A 12,565-nucleotide genomic window follows, 5' to 3' on the forward strand; every position below is an offset into this window, starting at 1 on the left:
ACTTGACGACACACGTACAAAGACACACGTACTTGACGACACACGTACAAAGACACATGAACTTGACGACACACGTACAAAGACACACGTACTTGACGACACACGTACAAAGACACACGAACTTGACGACACACGTACAAAGACACACGAACTTGACGACACACGTACAAAGACACACGAACTTGACGACACACGTACAAAGACACACGTACTTGACGACACACGTACAAAGACACATGAACTTGACGACACACGTACAAAGACACACGAACTTGACGACACACGTACAAAGACACATGAACCTGACGACACACGTACAAAGACACACGAACTTGACGACACACGTACAAAGACACACGAACTTGACGACACACGTACAAAGACACATGAACCTGACGACACACGTACAAAGACACACGAACTTGACGACACACGTACAAAGACACATGAACTTGACGACACACGTACAAAGACAAATGAACTTGACGACACACGTACAAAGACACACGAACTTGACGACACACGTACAAAGACACACGAACTTGACGACACACGTACAAAGACACATGAACCTGACGACACACGTACAAAGACACACGAACTTGACGACACACGTACAAAGACACACGAACTTGACACACGTACAAAGACACACGAACTTGACGACACACGTACAAAGACACACGAACTTGACACACGTACAAAGACACACGAACTTGACGACACACGTACAAAGACACATGAACCTGACGACACACGTACAAAGACACACGAACTTGACGACACACGTACAAAGACACACGAACTTGACGACACACGTACAAAGACACACGAACTTGACACACGTACAAAGACACACGAACTTGACGACACACGTACAAAGACACACGAACTTGACACACGTACAAAGACACACGAACTTGACGACACACGTACAAAGACACATGAACCTGACGACACACGTACAAAGACACACGAACTTGACGACACACGTACAAAGACACATGAACCTGACGACACACGTACAAAGACACACGAACTTGACGACACACGTACAAAGACACATGAACCTGACGACACACGTACAAAGACACACGAACTTGACGACACACGTACAAAGACACACGAACTTGATGACACACGTACAAAGACACACGAACTTGACGACACACGTACAAAGACACACGAACTTGACACACGTACAAAGACACACGAACTTGACGACACACGTACAAAGACACATGAACCTGACGACACACGTACAAAGACACACGAACTTGACGACACACGTACAAAGACACACGAACTTGACGACACACGTACAAAGACACACGAACTTGACGACACACGTACAAAGACACACGAACTTGACGACACACGTACAAAGACACACGAACTTGACGACACACGTACAAAGACACACGAACTTGACGACACACGTACAAAGACACACGAACTTGACGACACACGTACAAAGACACACGAACTTGACACACGTACAAAGACACATGAACCTGACGACACACGTACAAAGACACACGAACTTGACGACACACGTACAAAGACACACGAACTTGACGACACACGTACAAAGACACACGAACTTGACGACACACGTACAAAGACACACGAACTTGACGACACACGTACAAACACACACGAACTTGACACACGTACAAAGACACATGAACCTGACGACACACGTACAAAGACACATGAACCTGACGACACACGTACAAAGACACACGAACTTGACGACACACGTACAAAGACACATGAACCTGACGACACACGTACAAAGACACACGAACTTGACGACACACGTACAAAGACACATGAACCTGACGACACACGTACAAAGACACACGAACTTGACGACACACGTACAAAGACACATGAACCTGACGACACACGTACAAAGACACATGAACCTGACGACACACGTACAAAGACACACGAACTTGACGACACACGTACAAAGACACATGAACCTGACGACACACGTACAAAGACACACGAACTTGACACACGTACAAAGACACATGAACCTGACGACACACGTACAAAGACACACGAACTTGACGACACACGTACAAAGACACACGAACTTGACGACACACGTACAAAGACACACGAACTTGACGACACACGTACAAAGACACATGAACTTGACGACACACGTACAAAGACACACGAACTTGACGACACACGTACAAAGACACACGAACTTGACACACGTACAAAGACACACGAACTTGACGACACACGTACAAAGACACATGAACCTGACGACACACGTACAAAGACACACGAACTTGACGACACACGTACAAAGACACACGAACTTGACGACACACGTACAAAGACACATGAACTTGACGACACACGTACAAAGACACATGAACTTGACGACACACGTACAAAGACACACGAACTTGACGACACACGTACAAAGACACATGAACTTGACGACACACGTACAAAGACACACGAACTTGACGACACACGTACAAAGACACACGAACTTGACGACACACGTACAAAGACACACGAACTTGACGACACACGTACAAAGACACATGAACCTGACGACACACGTACAAAGACACACGAACTTGACGACACACGTACAAAGACACATGAACTTGACGACACACGTACAAAGACACACGAACTTGACGACACACGTACAAAGACACACGAACTTGACGACACACGTACAAAGACACATGAACCTGACGACACACGTACAAAGACACACGAACTTGACGACACACGTACAAAGACACATGAACTTGACGACACACGTACAAAGACACACGAACTTGACGACACACGTACAAAGACACATGAACTTGACGACACACGTACAAAGACACACGAACTTGACGACACACGTACAAAGACACATGAACTTGACGACACACGTACAAAGACACACGAACTTGACGACACACGTACAAAGACACACGAACTTGAGAAACTGATGGGACTGACAAACGAGTTGAGAACAAACTTCACTTAAGGTCTTGGGACGTTAAGAACATGTTAGTTAGCCTCAGGGAGGATAAGTAAAATAAGGTGAAAGAGTACTGAAGGTATATTTAATTCACCGCTTAATTAGCTATTATTATTACGGTATTATCATTACGGAATTATCATAATTTTTATTACAATTAACGCAATCAACTCCAATTTCCTCCAACTTGGGGGACCACGATCCCTCTCAGGGGGGCGGCGACCCGTAAAGGGAACGAGAGGGGTCGTCCACTGAGGGGGTCGTCGCTCCCCGGTTGGAGGAAATTTCTCCACAAATTCCGTGTATTCAGTACTAGGTATAACAAGGCATAAAAGGCCTAAAAAAAAGTCCGATCAAAGTAGTCTGGGAGACGGGTTCAAAAGCTGAGAATCAACCCTTGCAAACACAAATCGGCGAGTACACACACAGTCAGCGGTAGCTCAGTGGTCAGGTAGTGAGGCGCACAGCGGAAAGTTCTGTAGCCTTCCTCCAAGCTGGGCCAGATGTAGGGGTAGGGAAAGGGGCTAGTATAGTCTTGCACCAGCTGTTTCTGCTCACCTGGCAGTACTTGCGTAACTGGACACTGGTCAACTGTTGCGAGTCGTTCACTGGGAAAATTTTGAACAAAAATGTAAATACAAATACTAAAGAGGATATACCACCATCATCATCCTGCTCTTGTAACTACAAATACTGAACAAGGTGTATTACCGGCATTGTCCTGCTCTTCTAACTATAAACAGATCACCATCAATGGATAACAACATATTCCATGTAAGACGATGGAGAAATTAGGGAAAATTGATTAGTGGAATAAGTAGAGAACATAGTGTTTACCAAACAGCATCACACCATGGGTTCAGAAACAGCAGCTCCTGACTTCCAGTCCTAACAGATACACAACAGTGATAGATCAGGCAAGACAAAGGTAAGGGACTGCACATTCCCAGACTGCAAGAAGGCCTTGTTCACGGTACCCAACAAGACACTGATACACAAACTACTGGTACCAACAATGGTAACTCTTCCTCTTTACCTCCTTAGGCCTGGTCATGGATCGTGCCGCGGGGGCGTTGATCCCCGGAATGCCCTCCAGGTAATTATCCATATATCCTCTGCTTGGACCTTCTCCCTCTTTTCTGCCTCCCTAATTACACTAATTCGTTAGTTTTTGCCATTAAGGAATTGTTGCAAACAAAATCAGTCGACTTCAGACATAAAATGATTAATGGTGAGCCAAAATTATGGGTGTGTGATCAACATGAACGAGGGAATGAACAGAGAAAGTTTACCTGGCTGAGAAGTCAAGAAACCAGACAACTAAACATATGCAAATGCTTAGATTAACTTGGAAAATTAAGCTAATTTATATTACGTAAACGTTAGCAAGCAAGTTATTTTTGGTGAAAAGTTTACACTCGACTATATAAATACGCAATAAAGCTAACAGAATTCTTGGCTTCATATCTAGAAGTATAAACAACAGAAGTCCTCAGGTTGTTCAACTCTCTATATCCTTGGTTAGGCCTCATTTAGATTATGCTGCAGTTCTGGTCACCGTATTACAGAATGGATATAAATGCACTGGAAAACGTACAGAGGAGGATGACAAAGTTGATCCCATGTATCAGAAATCTTCCCTATGAGGATAGACTGAGGGCCTTGAATCTGCATTCTCTCGAAAGGCGTAGAATTAGGGGGGATATGATCGACGTGTATAAATGGAAAACAGGAATAAAGGGAATGTAAATAGCGTTCTGAAAATTTCCGGCCAAGGCATGACTCGCAGCAATGGTTTCAAGTTGGAAAAATTCACATTCAGGAAGGATATAGGAAAGCACTGGTTTGATAATAGAGTTGTGGATGAGTGGAACAAACTCCCGAGTGCCTTCGTAGGCGCTAAGACGTTGTGTAGTTTTAAAAATAGGTTAGATACATACATGAGTGGATGTGTGGGCAAGTGTGAGTTAGACCTGACTAGCCTGTGCTACAAGGTCTGATGCCGTGCTCCTTCACTAAGTGGAAGTGACCTGACTAGGTGGGTCATTGGGCTAATTGGGGGGCACATGGACCTGCTTCGCATGGGTCAGTAGGCCTGCTGCAGTGTTCCTTCTTTCTTATGTTCTTACAGTAGTGTTGGAGTACTCCCCTCACTGCTCGCATGAACTCAATCACCTAAATTACCGGGAATGTATGCCGGATATATTACATACACATGAAAATTCTAGAAGGCTTGGTCGCAAGTCTGCACATACCAATCATTCCTCATGAGAGGAAGAGGCTTAAGAGACGGTGCCAAATACCTCCAGTGAAAAGCAGAGGTGGAGGGGAAAACTCAATAAGTGAGAAGGGACCAAGATGTATCAATACCCTCCCTTCACACATAAGGGAGATGATCAACAGACCCCTGGCTGTCTTCAAGAGAGAACTGGACAAGTTTCTCAAATTAACTCCTGATCAGAAAGACTGGGCAGGCGATGCAAAATGCCCCCAATAAAAAGTAGGGGCGTCATTGGTACAATAAGAGAAAACACCATAAGTGTCCGGGGCCCAAGACTGTTCAACAGCCTCTCATCAAGCATTAGGGGAATTGCCAATAAACTCCTGGCTGCCTTCAAGAGAGAGCTGGACAGATACCTAAAGTCAGTGCCGGATCAGCCGGGCTGTGGCTCGTACGTTGGACTGCGTGCGGCCAGCAGTAACAGCCTAGTTGATCAGGCCCTGATCCATCGGGAGGCCTGGTCATGGACCGGGCCGCGGGGGCGTTGATCCCCGGAATAACTTCCAGGTAACCAGGTAGCCTGATTGATCAGTCTGTCTCGAGAGATTTGTTCTGAAACCAGGTAGACAGTATCACTACAAGGAAATACATGAAAATTCAGGATGAAAGGACACAAGTGGGAGGGACCAGAGGACAAAGGTGGGAGGGACCAGGACCAAAGCTAACCACTCAAGTCAAAGACGGTAGAAAACACTCACAACACAAGGGCAGTAATGAAGTGGAATGCAGAGCTATACTATAATGCTAACTCTGCTAGGTAAATATATAAAGGCACATATATATATCTGTATTCATAATTAAGTGGCTGCAGCTCAATACCTGAGCGCACACGTGAACGAATACACACACACACACACACACACACACACACACACACAGTAGCGACCTGTGAGCAGGCGGGGCCAGGAGCTATGAATCAACCCCTGCAACCACAATTAGGCGAGCACGCACATCACAGTGAAGAAGAATGAAGACAGAGAAGCAACAAACAATACCTGATGGACCAGCTGTTTGAAGCACACTTGTCCTGATGTGTACAAACGACCCACCTGAGAAATCGACTCCTTCCTCTCACTAATTGCAGATAATGCACAACTGATGAGGAACATGTAAAGCGACGAGTAGTGTAAGATGATACAGGAAGACTTGAATAACCTAGTGTCACGAATGTATAAAAAAAATAATTACTTGGAATAAGTGCCTTTTACTGACGTGTTTTAGTATTTGATTTTAACCCCATGATAACTTTAAAAATAATAGCTCTTTTATTTCGGTGGGGCTTTAGGTAAGGTAAATATGCATAAGAGATAAGTTTAGTTTGGAAGGTTTATCATTGTTGCTTCAGCGACCGCCTGTGATTCTTGGGCAGCTGTGGCAGGTCACGGGCTCCACCTTGTATCACCAGGTTATCTGGATTCTAATCGGGTCATCAGTCTCGCACACAAGGTTATGATTGCTTGAGAGTCGCACTGAGAGGGGAGAAGGAACTTTATGAGAGATGCTTCTTTGCATAATATATATATTCAGTTTGTAATATTGGAAGCATCAGCACACTTCACATTTTCATATATTGTACAAAACGACATTCATCACGACCTGACTGAGAGGACAATCTTTCTCTCCAGTACTGCTGCTTCCATGGCGTATGTTTCTAGTGATCCTGTAGCCATTTTTTGTGTTCTGCTGTATTCGTCAGCGTTGTTGGGTCCTGACATCTCTGTAGAGGCTCTTGTATGTTCCTGTCTCCTTCGACGTCCTTCTGCAGTTTCATCATCATTCTTGAGATTTCGAGTGAGGAGTAAGTATTGCCATTCTGGGGAAGGTTGAGAGAGGAACTGATCGGGTGCTAAGAGACTGGGGTGCACTGTCGAGATACATTATTTTCCGGCATATAAGGCGTGATTTTTGTTTACCAATAAGTCTCGGTAAATCACCCTGCGTCTTGCATGCTTAAAGTTAAGGTAAAGGGTAGGCTTTAAGTTACTGGCAAGTGGTGCTTTATAAAAGGACATGCAGTTCATTATAGCAATAAAGTTATAACAGTCGTAATACTCGTGCGCCTTATATGCCGGAAAATGCGGTAAATATTGTATTACTACTATGTGCAAGTTCAATCATATTGTATTACTACTACTACTACTTATATCACTACTACAAGTAGTAGTAATACAATATGGTTGAACTTGCACATAGTAGTAGTAATATTGTATTACTACTACTATCACTACTACTACCACTAGTATTACACCTCACTCTGAGCCTATATATACCCTCAGTGTCCATGTACTGTTTGTAACGGCTTGATAAAGCTCCTGGAGAGCGAAACGTTGCCACAATAAAATGTGTCCTTTTACTTTACATATTGTGGGTAACTCTACCAACACGTATATACTCATCTTATGTTTATGAGACAAGTGGCTCCATGGTCAGTCATATTCTGTATATCTCATTAGGTGGTTATACAGTGTGCATCTCTACAGGGCCCCGCTAAACCAGGTAACTTGGTAACCTTGTCGAGTATACAATATATTAATTTCCACTTTGTGTACATGTGCCTAAGGCGGTTTATAAATAAAACTGTTCAAATGTAATGAATAATATCAGAGAAACAGGATTTAATTCAATACTTTTATCTTTCCTTTAATTATTTTGGAGAATATTTATTATGTATTAAGCTGCTAAGAGAACTTGATCCTAGATCATAAAGGATCAGATATGCATACGAGACCAGTTATGAAGGATGGGTTACCTGGAGTGTACCTGGAGGGTATTTCGGGGGTCAACGCTCCCGCGGCCCGGTCCGTGACCAGGCCGCACGTAAATCGCGTACGAACCACAGCCCAGCTGGTCAGTTACTGACTTTAGGTGCCTGTCTAGTTAATGAAGACAGCCAGGGGCCTATTGGGAATCCCCCTTATGTATGCTGGGAGACTGAACAGTCTTGGGCCCTTGACACAGCTGTGTGTCAGCGTACTCGTGGCGCCCCTGCGCCAGAATGGGGTGTATATATTGTATTTATAAATTCCGAGTAATTCTTAATAAAAATATCATATATACATGTGTTTCAACTCATCGCTAATTCCTGAACCTGAATGGATATAGAACAATGCTAAATGCCTCATTATACCGCATGGTATAAGAATATTTAATATCAAGTAGTCAAGTCGGCTTCTGCCTCGTTACTGTTACTGGAACACATGAAACAAGGCACAGAGGCGGTGGTAACGTTACACACTGCCTCGTTACTGTTACTGGAACACATGAAACAAGGCACAGAGGCGATGGTAACGTTACACACTGCCTCGTTACTGTTACTGGAACACATGAAACAAGGCACAGAGGCGGTGGTAACGTTACACACTGCCTCGTTACTGTTACTGGAACACATGAAACAAGGCACAGAGGCGGTGGTAACGTTACACACTGCCTCGTTACTGTTACTGGAACACATGAAACAAGGCACAGAGGCGGTGGTAACGTTACACACTGCCTCGTTACTGTTACTGGAACACATGAAACAAGGCACAGAGGCGATGGTAACGTTACACACTGCCTCGTTACTGTTACTGGAACACATGAAACAAGGCACAGAGGCGGTGGTAACGTTACACACTGCCTCGTTACTGTTACTGGAACACATGAAACAAGGCACAGAGGCGGTGGTAACGTTACACACTGCCTCGTTACTGTTACTGGAACACATGAAACAAGGCACAGAGGCGGTGGTAACGTTACACTGCCTCGTTACTGTTACTGGAACACATGAAACAAGGCACAGAGGCGGTGGTAACGTTACACACTGCCTCGTTACTGTTACTGGAACACATGAAACAAGGCACAGAGGCGGTGGTAACGTTACACACTGCCTCGTTACTGTTACTGGAACACATGAAACAAGGCACAGAGGCGGTGGTAACGTTACACACAGCAAGTGACTGTTTACTGTCAGTAAGTCGCACCACGTCAGTGTTGTAGATTCCGGGAGCCATCACTGCCCTCCCCACTGCTATGCCTCAGTCAGGTTGTTGAGGTTAGCAGCACGCAGTCCAAAGCAGGTACCACAGTCCAGCTGATCAGGAAATGTTGGTGTGCTTTGTGAGATTGTAATAAAGCGAGTAGCGTGGTGGGCGAGACGGCCGATAGCGGTGGGCGAAATGTCCGATAGTGGTGGGCGATACGCCCGCTAGTATGACCGACGAGACGTCTTCTACATCTTCAAATGCGGCCCGGTCACAGACCAAACCTCCTTAACAAGAAAATTATACGGGACCCGAGAAACACGCCGGAAAGTAAAAATGGATTTACCAAGTACCTGTAGCCAGGTACAGTAACATGTACCTGTAGCCAGGTACAGTAACATTTACTGAAGCTCGAGTAGAGGTTCACAGGATTTACCTGCCATCTTACAAGCTCCTGAGACAGGAATGAAAAATGCAAAACACTTAACAAGTTGATAGTACAACAGGTCCTCCCAGGATGGCTGCGGTATTATGAAAAGTAAAACGTATTGTTTTCTGCCCGCACAGAAAAAAATAAAACATCTAGATTACTAAGAACGCCTCGAAGCACCCGGAATGTATTCTCTGGAAGGAAGGAGAGAGAGATACCTAATAACAGTGGACTATCTGCACCCAAATCTGCGCACGGCTATTACAACTTACTGGAATGAGATATAAGGAAGTACTGCATAAATCTGGTTGAAAAGGCAGGGGCGCCTAGATACTAGTAAGTGTCAACTTACGTGGTCCAAGACTCTACAACCTGTTAACAGCAGGTGTAAGAAATATTGAGAGAGCAAAAGTAGAAGTTTGTAAGAAGAACTGGGTCACTGTGTACCAAATGTTTCTGATCTGACAGGCTGTGGGCCAGCGGGCCACTAGTAGCAACAGCGTGGCTGGCCAGGTGGTCAGCAAGGATCCCTGGTTTCAGGCTGGGCTGTGGATATGGAAAGAAAGCTTTGAAAAAAAGTGAGATTTCACGAGAAGCCACTAAATAAGCTAGAGTACAAGTTACGTGCAAACAACCTGGCGAGTACACACTAGATAAGTACAACTAAATGAGTTTACATAGGCGAGTACACACTAGGCAAGTTTAGTTGAGTATGCAGCAAACCACATTTTTTTATTACACTCACGTACTCCTACTTTGTACTTACCTTCCTAACCAAGTTCTACATTGTGTGTTCTCGGGCGCCCTTCCCTCCCTCCCTCCCTCCCTCTCTGTCTCACCTCTTCCACTCCCTCCACCTTATTCACACACCATCTGTCATTCCAATAAACCTTCTTCGTGGTCTCCTTTACAATTCTCTCTCCCTCCCAATTGTTATTCTTCCCTAGTTTCCTTCCCTTTCATTTTCAGCCCAGCACGAAGGATGGCAGGAACCGTCTCCCAAGTTCCCTCAACTCCTAGTGGTGTGTTAGTACCTATTTGTAATTACCTATCAGTTTCCGTAGGGTCGAGTCTCGGCTCTTGGCCCTGGCTGTTCACCTGGCCTTAGCCAGGCTTGCTCTCTCCATGACCTCGTAGCTTCTATCATAGTTACTCGATATGCTATGGGTCACTCAATCTCCAGTCTGAAATTAAAAAAGTACTTCCTAACGTCCCATTGCTCATTTGCCTCTAACTCTCATTTGAAAACATTTTTATTTTTACGAAGCATACCAATAGGGAACAGAATGAAGCTAGAGTCATCTGTGGGCTATAGGAACATGTTCCAGACTCGAATCATTCTGGAGAAGAATGATGGATGAAGTGATGTTCTTGCAAAAGGTACAGCCAAAACGTAGTTGCTATTCGTTGCCTGTCTTGTGTAGAAGCTGCCTTCTAGCGGTCTGCTGCCTGTCTTGCTGTGTAGAAGTTGCCTTCTCGCTGTCCGCTGCCAGTTTTGTTGTTTAGAAGCTGTCTTCTCGTTCGCGAGGAGCCAAGTGAGATACCAAGATAACATTGGTTGTGTATATAACAGTAATATCACCCACATCTCTCCTGTGTTGTAGGCTCTGCAGAAATGACAGATCTCTCTAGGCCGGGTCCAGAAGATACGAGTCATCTTGTTCTGTTCTCTATTCTGTCAAGAAGTCGTAGATGAGACAGAGGGCAAGCAATCCAAGTGGAGCATACTCAGGTGTGAACGTACTTGTGACTCATATATAGTATTAAGCCTCCTGCCTCTAACTGTCTTCTCTCTCTCCCGCCTCTATAACTCTCATCTGTCTCTTGCCACGATAACTCATTATGTGTCTCCCACTCCTCAGGAGTAATTTTGGTTTAAGTCTACGATGCTATATCATTTCTATATTATTTTAGAATTTTCATGACTTCTTATTCCCGCATGATCTTTTCCAGCTTCATCCCCTGCTTCATGTATTCACCTGTATGTGGTTGCAGGGGTCGATTAACAGCTCATGGCTCCACGCATCTTTGTTTCTACTCCCTTGTGTTTGGCTTCAGAGGTCGCAACTCAACTCACGGCTGTGCGCTGATGCGTGTGCTTGTGTGTATGCGTGTATTTAAGTATGTGTATACTTGTGCTTGTGTGAATGCGTGTGCTTGAGTTTGCTTGGTTGTGTGGACACCTGGTGGCTACTCAGAACAGCAGCGTCAGTCACTATTTGCTTACCAGGCAGGCAGGTGGGGAAGTCAGTCCTGGGAAGCAGGCAGGCAGGTGGGAAAGTCAGTCCTGGGAGGCAGGCAGGCAGGCAGGCAGGCAAGCAGGCGGGCGGGGAAGTCAGTCCTGGCAGGCAGGCAGGTGTGAAAGTCGGTCCTGGCAGGCAGGCAGGCAGGCAAGCGGACGGGCAGGTGGGGAAGTCAGTTCTGGCAGGCAGGCAGCTCACCAGCGCTGCATCAACACTGATTTTATTAACAACGATCCGTGCTTGAGACACCCAAACCCTTTCCCCTACCACTCAATACCCTGCAAATCTTTAAAAAAAAAAAGAAGGGGGAGGAGTTTGATTGTCCCTCCCTCTCTTTTCTCCCTCCCTCATTCTCTCCCTCCCTTTCCAGCCCTATAACCCACAAACCCCTTTGACCGATCCTTATGGAATATTCTCCCAGTCTTTTCGACATAACCGAGTTAGTGGCAGCGCTATTGTTGATGTTGTAACCACTATCTTTGGCGTCCGGGGGGAGGGGGCTGAGCAGAGAGAGGAGAGAGAGAGAGGAGAGAGAGAGAGAGAGAGAGAGAGAGAGAGAGAGAGAGAGAGAGTGTGTGTGTGTTATCGCTTGTAGTGTACCATGCACGGGACACAACATTTCATCCAGCCACG

General features: G+C 45.2%; 1 long non-coding RNA gene across 1 annotated transcript in view; it reads right to left on the reverse strand.

Moving 5' to 3' along the window:
- Positions 1-5,025: 5,025 nt before the first annotated feature.
- LOC138855509 (uncharacterized) overlaps positions 5,026-12,565 on the reverse strand; it is a 208,869-nt gene continuing 201,329 nt past the window's right edge. Inside the window, exons 2-3 of the long non-coding RNA XR_011394760.1 lie at positions 6,897-7,113; positions 5,026-6,769 (exon numbers count right to left, since the gene is read on the reverse strand). This is a non-coding gene — a long non-coding RNA (uncharacterized lncRNA). The remainder of the gene's footprint in view (positions 6,770-6,896; positions 7,114-12,565) is intronic.

The sequence above is a fragment of the Cherax quadricarinatus genome, chromosome 1, assembly GCF_038502225.1.
Source record: "Cherax quadricarinatus isolate ZL_2023a chromosome 1, ASM3850222v1, whole genome shotgun sequence".
Lineage (NCBI taxonomy): Eukaryota > Metazoa > Arthropoda > Malacostraca > Decapoda > Parastacidae > Cherax > Cherax quadricarinatus.